Consider the following 7,552-nt stretch of genomic DNA (forward strand, 5'->3'; position numbering starts at 1 on the left):
CTGGATATAGGAAGCAATTCAATTCTTTTGCTACCTTACAATGAATAAAATTGTGGGTACTTCCTGAATCAATCAACACTATTAACTTTTTCTTCTTGATTTGTCCTTCTATCTTGATGGTTTGAGGAGTGGTAATTCCAGCCAATGCATTACAAGATATGGTCGGATTCATTTCTTCTTTATCTAGGCTTTGTTCCTGGAGTATATCCTCTTCCTTTAACCTTTCTTGCTCCTTTTCTTCTTCCTCTTCACAATCTATGTAGAATAATTTCTTCTCATCACACTTATGACCTTTAGTGTATTTGCTATCACAATTGTAACAAAGCCCTTTTGCTCTTTTTTCTTCCAATTATTGTGGTGTCAACCTTATAGGTTGTGTAAGGCTAGGGGTAACAACACTTCCATCTTTATAGTTGTGAATGGTATGCTTCCTGGTTGCCATAATTTTGCTTTCCACTTTTCTTGCTAACCTGAATGCCTTCTCTAATGAATCAGGTTCCCAAAGGCGAACATCATGTTGGATATTATCCTTTAAAGTCCCTATGAACACATCAATCCTATGCTCCTATGGAATATTTTTTACCCTTATGTTCAATTTTTGGAACTCCTCAATGTGCTCCATTATTGAACCCTTTTGTTTGAGGCTTATCAATTGGCTAAAAAAAGTGTTGCTTTTTGTATCCTCATAATGTGCTGTCAATTCTTCCGTAAAAATTGCCCAAGTGATAATTTGTTTACGAGAGCAAACCCATTGATACCATACAAACTGATTTGGTTCCAAATATAAAGTTGCAATACGTACCTTTTGTGTGTTTTTCACATTATTGAGATCGAAAAATTGCTCCATCTATAATATCCATGTTGCGGGATCCTTGCCATCAAACTTCCTCATATCGATTTTTGGAATATGGTGGGTCTTCGATCCAACATTAGAGTATATGGAATCATGATTAACATTTCTTTTGTTCTCATCAAGAGTTTCCTTTACTACCCTTTCACCATTAGTGACCATTTCTTGTAGCAACTTATTCATATTTATCTTCAATACTTCCATGTCTGTCTTCAAATCTATCTTCAAATCGTCCATCTTAGCTTCCACATCATTCATCTTAGCTTCTACCCCTTTCTTTAAACAATCCATCTTGGCTTCTATGCCTTTCTTTAAACCATCCATCTTAGCTTCTACATCTTTCTTTAAACCATCCATCTTAGATTCTGTTCCTTTTTGTGCAAGTGACAGTTGTTGCACTTGGTCTTGTAATTTTGATATATCATGTTGCATTTCTTCCTCTTCTTCATGAGTCATGCTAGAGCTTTCAGGTTGCTTACTAGGTGTTTGCATTTTCTTTCCTCGGGGCATCAATTACCGCTAATAATGCTTTACTATGCCCTTTGAATTCCTTCAAACTAATTTTTCAAACCAAGCTTATGCAAAAATTTAAAAAATACTACACACATTTTTTCACTTTGTAGGAGCCTGATATTGAATATGATGTATCTCTGTAATTTCGGATCATCCAGTTCTGAAATTGCAACCTTTAGTAGCCCTCTACGTCCTCTTTCCAATGCCACCAGTCTGATCCAAATTGGATTCTCCAAGAAAGAGTTATGCACAATCTCCCACAGTGACTTGATTATAGACTAGTTTAGTAGAGTGAACTTGTACGACGTGCCACAAGTCACTGTTTTGACTTTTGGCTTTGAAAAATATACACAAGAAACTACAGTCTGTCCTATTTCTGTACCTTATTACGAAATTTCAATCCAATTCTCAGAAAGAAAGTTATGACGATTTTCCCCAGGTCACCTATTTCGAATGTAATTCAGGAGTCTGCAAAAAGACCAACTTCCTCAGATCATATCTCCGCAAATATAGCACGAAAAGCTCTAAAATTCGGACCCGAGATTCAACGCGATTTCTTCTCAAATGGGTTTTTTTTTTTAGCTTCTAAAACGTCGCAGAAAAAAAGTTATAGCGAAAATTCCACGATGACCTGTTTGGAGCAGCGAAACCCTAGAATCCAAAGCTCTGACACCAAATGTTATGAACCAACTCAAGAAAAAGATAGAAAAGATAGATCAACGCCTTAGAATTAAGCCTCTTCGAGGGGGCAACCTCCTTTACATTACATAAATGAACAATTCTTGGATGATTCAAATGACAAAACCTCCTTTCTATATATAGGAGTCTAAGGAGTCACAATATAACCGAGTCGACCTAACAATAATAATATAAAGCCACAAAAATAACAATAGAGGGATTCTATGGGGCACAGTAACAAAAATATGGGGACAATAGGGGTACAACAATATTAATAAGGGATACAACTACAATAATAATGGGGTAATCTCTAGTATTATAGGGACCTATCAATGTCCCTCAAGCAAGCTAAGAAGGATAATAAATTATCACCAAATTATTATGGTCTGTACAAGGTGTTGCAAAAGATTGGTACTATGGCATACAAATTGGAGTTTCCTGCAGCTTCCCGAGTGCACCCAGTTTTCCATGTTTCATGCTTAAAGAAGGTTATTGGTGACAAGCTCTTAGTCCAAAGAATATTGCTAGAACTTGACGAGGAAGGAAAAATCATATTGGAACCTGAAGCAGTCACAGAAAAAAGAACTCGACAGCTATGAAATCGATCAGTTTCGGAGTATCTCCTCAAGTGGAAGAACTTACCCGCTAAAGATTCCACATGGGAGGATGAGAATTTTATACAGAATCATCCAGAACTACTCAAGCGTTGAGGACAACACTTTTGTGAAGGAGATGGGCATGTTTGGTCCCTATAATACTAGTGATTCCCCCATTATTATTATTGTCATTGTGGCCCTTATTGTTATTTTTATGCCCCTATTTTCCCCATATTATTATTATTGTGCCCCATAGAAGCCCACTATTGTTATTGTTATGCCTTTATATTATTATTGTTATATCAGCTTTGATTATATTATGACCCCTTACACTCCTATATATATAAAGCAGGTTTTGTCATTTGTATCATCCAAGAATTGTTCATCTGTGTAATGTAAAAGAGGTTGCCCCCTCGAAAAGGTTGATTCTGAAGTCATTGATCTAACTTTTCTATCTTTTTGTGAGCTGGTTTCTTAACAGACATTAAGTACAAGAAGGGAAGCACCAATACTGTTGCAGACTACCTCAGTTGACCGTCTGTTATGGCGCTGACCACTGTGCTCAATTCTTGTGGACACGAGACTTCGAGATGGTTGTATCTTTACAAGACTGATCCAAAATTTGACACCACATACCAAAGGCTCTTGGAAGGAAAGCAAGTTCCATACTTTCACCTCTAGGGCACACTATTATGCCACCTGGGACACCTATGTGTTCCTTCAAGCGAGAATTCCAAGATGATTTGGGAGGTGCACTACAGTTAGTTCGCTAGACATTTTGGGGTAGAAAAAACAGTGGAAGTGTTGCAGAAGTATTTTTATTAGCTGAACCATCGACAGGATGTTGCGAAGTACATCAGTTCTTACATAGCCTCCATCGTTTCCAAACCTACAATCAATAAGCAAGGCTTCTATACTCCTATGCCTACACCTAGTCGGCCCTAGGAATCCATATCCATGGATTACATGCTAGACCTTCCTTCCACTAAGCATGGCAATGACTGTGTTTTTGTGGTCATCGATAGATTCTCCAAGATGGCCACTCTAGCACCCTGCAAGAAGAGAATCACAACAAAAGCCACTGCCAAACTCTTATTTGAACAAGTGTGGGTACACTTTTGGATCCCATGATACATTATCTCAGATCAGGATAGCAAGTTCCTAAGTACAATCTGGTCAAGTCGCTTAGTTGTTGGATACCAAGCTCACTAAGTCCACGACCCTCCACCCCCAAACTGATGGCCAAACAGAGGTCATCAACAGGATGATCATGCACATCCTATGCATGTACAACTCAAAGCATCCACGCACATGGGATTAAATCCTCCCCTATGTCCAGCACAAGCTACAAGGGAGCTCTCTATAGCTCAACTTGCCACATCCCCTTTCAAGTGGGGATAGGAAACTATTCATTACATCCTATTGATATTGTCATACCACTTGTAACTACTCAGACAGATTTTGCTCATGTCTAGTCCGTATTTGATAGAGATACCAGCTTCATTGAACACATTTAGCACATCCACCAACAGGTCCATCACATATTGGATAGAGCAAATGCTAAGTACAAACAGTGTCATGATCAGAATCGGGTGCCACACAAGTTCCAGATGGGCGACAAAGTTTGGTTACATTTGCAGAAGGAGCACCTTGTTGGGGCCCACCACAAGCTTTGATCGCTCCGCTATGGGCCTTACACCATTACTAAGGTTGTAGGAGATAATGATTTTGAGCTCAGCATTCCATTATTCCTTGGCCTGCACACAGTATTCAATGTGGACCGACTGCGGCCATAGTTTCCCACATTGTTATACACATAAACATTGTGGAGTAGCTAACGCCAACATAGTTTAATACAAGTTGTATCGAAGAAGCCACAACTGATAGGATCATGGACACATAGATTAAGAACACTCACCAGAAGAGGATCCAACTATATCAAGTTGTCAAACTGGGCCAACTCCTTCACCAAAGTAAGTGGCTCACCAGGGACCGGGTTCAATAGAAATTTCCTCACCTCATGGATGCTCCGCACGCAATGGAGACCATTGCTTCCTGGGGGGGGGGGACTAATCCAGGTGGATATTGGTGGCTACCTATCAATTCCACCTAGACCTCCAGTTGGTTTCATTAGTTTCCTTTATTATAGCACAATTTACTATTTTTAGCATTTTATCGGGTCCTGAACTTTCAGAGTTATTTTGACCCCCTAAACAGTATTTTTTGAGGTCTGCAGCAATCCCATAGACATATGTAGGGGCCTGCCACAAATATTGTAGTACTTGGAGATATCTTTCTAACAAGGTAGTGTACACACCAAACAGAGATCATATGACCAAGTTACAGCCCTAGGAAGTTGGTTGTCCAACTAACCCCAACAGGGCCCACAAACTCTTGGTGTTCTATCTCCTAGGGTTAGGGTTTTGGTTGTTTAGGGTTTCCTTCTGTTTTTCAAAAATAAAAAGGCCCTTGAGACTCATTGTAGCACAATTCAGAGGCAAGTAGCCGCCAAATCTCTTCTCAAAGATAAGCTACCATCGCCTGAGCTAGTTTTATTTTCATTTTCTATGTAAGCATCTTTTAGTTTTATGTTATTAATGAAATGAAGATTTCTTTATGTTGCATTCCTACATAACTTTGGATTAGCATTATTAGAGTGATCTACTCTTTCTTTCTCTTTCTATTCAAGTCCACAATGAGGTCGTGGTATAAGGAGTTAGGGCTCGAACTGGTTGAACCTTTACAAGACTAGCCTCCCATGGCGGAAGACAAGAAAGATGAGTAAGAGATCCTTTCAAGATATTGCTCAAAGAAGCCTTCGAGCAACAAAGGAACGCAAAGATGGAAAACTTTTCCCAGATCCTTCGATGGATGTCGATAGGTGACACATCTTCATCCATCAGCCACTTTGGAGGCGCCATTCTCTTTGAGGTACAAGTTATATTTGGCATTCCCATATTTGAAGGCCATATAGATGCAGATGTCGTAAATAAATGGTTAAATATGTTGGAAGGATATTTTTCATTTCATGGTTTTTCCAATAGGGAAATGATTACTTTTTCACTTCTCAAAGCTAGCCCCCGTGTCAAGGACTAGTGGGAAATGTACTGTGAGCATAGGGATGAGAGGGAACCCTCACTTTTTTCAACTACACCCACTTGAAATTCTTCTTGAGAAACCATCAAGGAATAGTATTACCCTATCGGGAGCTATGAAGATAAGTACATACAATGGACTATGTTGCGCCAGCAAAGGGACCAAGATGTGCATGAGCTGGCGAATCTTTTCCATACCCTGACACAAAATTAGGTATCAAAGATTTCGAGAAACATCTGGTGCTCATGTACCACGGTTATTTGCACAAATGCATTCAGGAGGAAATTGAGTTCGTGGACATCTCCTCGCTTGGTGCAGCATAATGATATGGTGCCAATATTGAGCATAAGTTCAAGCAAAAGAAGCAAGAATTTGGAACTATGAACCCAAAGTAGAGCAAAGGCACCCCCGAGCGATAGAGCAAATGGAAAATACAATCTGTTGTCCCCAAGGATAACTCCTTGAAGCTAAAAGCCAAGAATAATGGGAAGTTGAAGAAGGACATCGGTAAGTGGTGTGAGTTCCATAAAACGTCAACTCACAACATGAGCAAATGTCATGCAAAGGAGGCACTGGTGGCTAAGTTAAAATACTTAGAGACAGATGCATGCTCTAACTCTGAGTTGGAACCCAACAAGGGAAAGGAGATCATTAACGCAGAACCCATTGCGACATTAACCACAATCAAGATCCAAAAGGTGGAACGTGAGGATCCAAAGGAAGGGGAGTGCCTCTTCCACTCACAGATGTGGGTAGCGTGAAAATTTCTGAATCTTTACATCTGAAATCCTACTGCAATCACTGGTTTACCATCTCCTACTTGTTTTTACATTCAAAAAGTTATTTAATTATTTAAATAGCGATGAAAACACTATTGCAAACTACACATACATACAAATCATGAACTAAAATGAAATCAGACAAATACAGAAGGGACACCATTATTTTGGGATAATCGTCTTCGAAAAAACCCAATTCAGGAAAACTGATGCAACTTATAGAGGGTTTTTATTATTAAGAATATTTATGAATACAACTAAGGTGCCAAATCTGCCTCGCCCAATAGAGAATAAACCCGGCCAACACGTGGATGAATAAACCCCACAAGTGACTGCAATATTCCCAGTACTGAGCAGTGATGATTGCTCCAAGCTCTGTGCTGGAACTGCGTCACCTACTCTAGGAACTGCATCACTACGACAATCCATCACTGCATCATTGTGACACTGCCTCACTGCGACACTGCGTTACTGCATCACTGTGACATTGAGACCCCTTAGCCTCCACTGCGTCAGAGCTCTCCCTCTGCGCTGTCTCTACTGTTGTTGCTCAGCCTCTCTACTATGTATTCTTGGCCTTGGACTAAAGTCCCTCTGCCGAATTTCCCCTCTCACTGCAAAGATCACTTGTTTGATTTTCTCAGCAAATCTCGCCCCAGAAAAATCTAACTGATTGATCTCTCAAGTGTCTCTCGAACTAACCCTCAAGCCTCCTCTTATACTTTTCTTGTTGATGAATCAACAGCCGAGATTAAGTCCCTAATCAATGTCTAAGATTAAAATAGACTTGATCCTCGTCACTTAGAAGTTTCTCACCCATATTCTTATTAATACCCATTAATATTTTTATTTTCCTAAGTTTAGACTTAGGAACCCATTAAAAATATTATTTATTTTGATAACTCCTCATCCATGTGGAATTTCTCCAAACGATTTATGGGTTCTGGAGATCTCATGTATTCTAGCCCCTCCACAAAAATTTTGAGCTAGATCACATTCGATGCTACCCAAAATCAACACTCCCTTTTAGTGAGGAATGT

Source organism: Pinus tabuliformis, chromosome 7 (genome assembly GCF_031772625.1).
Source record: "Pinus tabuliformis cultivar Carrire ecotype Pingquan chromosome 7, CPIR1, whole genome shotgun sequence".
Taxonomy (NCBI): Eukaryota; Viridiplantae; Streptophyta; class Pinopsida; order Pinales; family Pinaceae; genus Pinus; species Pinus tabuliformis.